The sequence below is a fragment of the Myotis lucifugus genome, unplaced genomic scaffold (genome assembly GCF_000147115.1).
Source record: "Myotis lucifugus unplaced genomic scaffold, Myoluc2.0 scaffold_11, whole genome shotgun sequence".
In the NCBI taxonomy this organism is placed as follows: domain Eukaryota; kingdom Metazoa; phylum Chordata; class Mammalia; order Chiroptera; family Vespertilionidae; genus Myotis; species Myotis lucifugus.
Window position 1 is genome coordinate 1,580,040 of NW_005871059.1, and position 2,870 is coordinate 1,582,909.

Genomic DNA, 2,870 nt, shown 5'->3' on the forward strand with positions numbered 1-2,870 from the left:
TAAGTGCAAGAAGCCAGTCACAAAAGACCAGATATTATGACTGCATTTATGTGAAATGTCCCACCCCCCCGCCCCATAGGCATATCCCTGGAGGCATATCCATACAGAAAGCAGATTAGTGACTGCCTGGGGCTAGGGCGGGAGGACAGGGAGTGGGCACTGGGAAAGGGAGGCGATTGTTAATGGGTATGGCTTTCTTTCCAAGTGTTGCTAAAGTCCTACAATTGGCTCCTCTCTGAGGGGGCGTGGCTCGACTCTGGGGCGGGACCCAGCCAGCTTAAAGCCTGGCATGCTGTGGTGGCTGTTTCACGTGGAGGCATGGAGGAGTGCGCTTGCCTCTGCTCTTCGCAGGGATGTCGGTGTCGTCAGCAACGCCAGGGCTCAGCTGAGACGGCAGAGGCAGTGGCCAACAGCAAGATGGCCCTGGCCCCTGCAGAAAAGCACGTTGAGGAGGATGCGGCAGCGCGGTGCTGTGCTGGGAGTGGGGGAATCCGGAGCCCCATGCCGCCCCCACTGGCCCCACACTGCTCGCTGCAGGACCTGCCTGTGGAGATGCTGGTGGAGATCTTCGCCTCGCTCCCTGGCACCGATCTGCCCAGCCTGGCCCAGGCCTGCACCAAATTCCACCACATCCTGAACATCGACAGCATCTGGAGACGGCGCTGCCGGGAGGAGTTTGGCATCTGTGAAAACTTGCAGAACCTGGAGATGATAGGTATGTCTTATCGAGAAGTCTATGTGAAGCTGTTCCACCCATACAGACACATTTTGGGATTGTGGCACCTAGATACTGAGCACTATAGAACACTAGTGAATGTCGTGGTGGACGGCTTATGCATTACTGGTTGGATGTACGGGCCTTGCCTTAACACCCATGTGGATGGCCCAATGCAATTCAATCCCTCATTCAGAATTTGCCTGACGGAGAGGAAATCAGCTGCGGTGGAGTGCATGGAAGGCCGCCACAGCAGGCCCCACAACCACCACATGCAGATTCAGAAGGACAGGTTCAGCATCCAGTGCAACAAGACAGACCACCGAAAGGATTCACCAACGCGGCTCAGGGAAGCATGGGGGCTGGTGCAGGTGCAGGAGGACAGACATCAGTATGACTGCCTGACCTACCGCCGCCTCTACCTCCCGCCGAGCCACCCGGATGACTTCATCAGGTCAGGCCTCTTCCAAGCCAAGTACGATCCCTACGGTCTAAATATTGCCATGCTCAGCTTCCATGGGAAGTATGCCAGGGTCACGAAGATCACGGGAGACTCCAACAAGTTAGAGATCCACCTCATGCACCGCATCCAGCTACGAGATGGCGAGATCTTCCACAACTTCAACGAGCTCTCCCGCGTGGTCCAGGAGATTGACGAGCAGGTGATCCAAGAGCAGCAGCAGCAGCAAGAAGACGGGACTGAGGAAAGCGAGGGCCATGGCTGGCAGAGCCCTGCTCAGCCCAGCGTCGGGGAGTCCGGGGCTGCAGCTTTGGAGGAGCAGCCTGTCCCGTTTGTTCTGCCTGTGGGCATGCTCTCAAGAGTACAGAACTACCCCCGAACCTGCAGGATGTGTTTCTATGGCGTGGACACTGTTACTGTTACCAGACATGGCTTCGCCTCCACCAGGCGCTGCCCTGGAGTCTTCATCCTGTTCGATGAGAACCACTTCGGGTTCATCTGGCTGGAGGTGAAATACTTCATCTTGTTCCGCAGAGTCCAGAACATCTTCCAGAATGTGGAGGCACCATCCCCACAGGCCTTCCTGGAGATGCTCTGGAACACGCCCTGGGAGGAGCAGCTTGCATGCACTTTGAAGATTTGACCTTCTGACCAGGTTACCCACTTTTGTTTGTTTTTTTAATCCTCTCCCGAGGATATTTTCCCATTGATGTTTAGAGAGAGTGGAAAAGACTGAAATATCAATGTGAGAGAAACACATCAGTTGGGTGCCTCCTGCCCAAGCCCGGACCAGGGCCAGGCTGGGTAGGAGCCAGCAACTGAGGTAGAAATAAACCTTAGACCAGTGGTCTCAATCTTCCTAATACTGGGACCCTTTAATACAGTTCCTCATGTTGTGGTGACCCCCAATTTCATTGTTACAAATTGAACATAATTAAAGCATAGTGATTAATCACAAAAACAATGTGTAATTATATATGTGTTTTCCGATGGTCTTAGGTGACCCCTGTGAAAGGGTTGTTCGACCCCCAAAGGGGTCACAACCCACAGGTTGAGAACCGCTGCCTTAGACCTTTCCATCCGCAGGTCCAGGCTCTGTCCACTGAGCCAAACCAGCTAGGGCTGAGCATGTCTTTTTAAAAAGAAAGAAAGAAAAAGGAAAGATCCTAAAATTAGATAGTGGTAATTGTCTGAATATAATAAAAACTGCTGAATTGTACATTTAAAAAAGAAAAGAAATATATGTTAGTTAACAAGTGTAAATGAAAGAAAAAGAATACCATTTCTGACTAGAGAATATACAACAAAACATTTCGTTTTAATTACTGATAGCCCTAAGATTCTGATTTACTGTGGGCATTTTAGAATATGTAAAGAGTTATCCAATGCTATAGATTACTGTGGTCGCAAGTTTAGCATTTCTAGCAAGAAAAAAATTTATCAAGAGGGAGAACTGAAACCCAAAAACCTCTGGAGAACCCATGGCTGACGGGTCTCAGGCCTAGAAAGCTGAGGCTCTTTCTTTTTACATGTTCCTTATGTTGAGGTAAGTTTTATCTGAAAGAAAGAGACCAAGTGCCAGCTAAGAAAAGCAGAGTCAGCTGATCAATCAGCCAAGTTAGCCTTCTGGAAAATAACAGTCCACACATTAGTGAAAGGGCATGTCTTTTCATATAAAAGGCAGCTTGAGAGCAA

At 50.3% G+C, this 2,870-nt stretch overlaps 1 pseudogene; it reads left to right on the top strand.

Annotated features, from left to right (window-relative positions):
• The first annotated feature begins 318 nt into the window (after nucleotides 1–318).
• On the top strand, nucleotides 319–2,664 carry LOC102434667 (annotated as a pseudogene).
• Nucleotides 2,665–2,870: the final 206 nt, after the last annotated feature.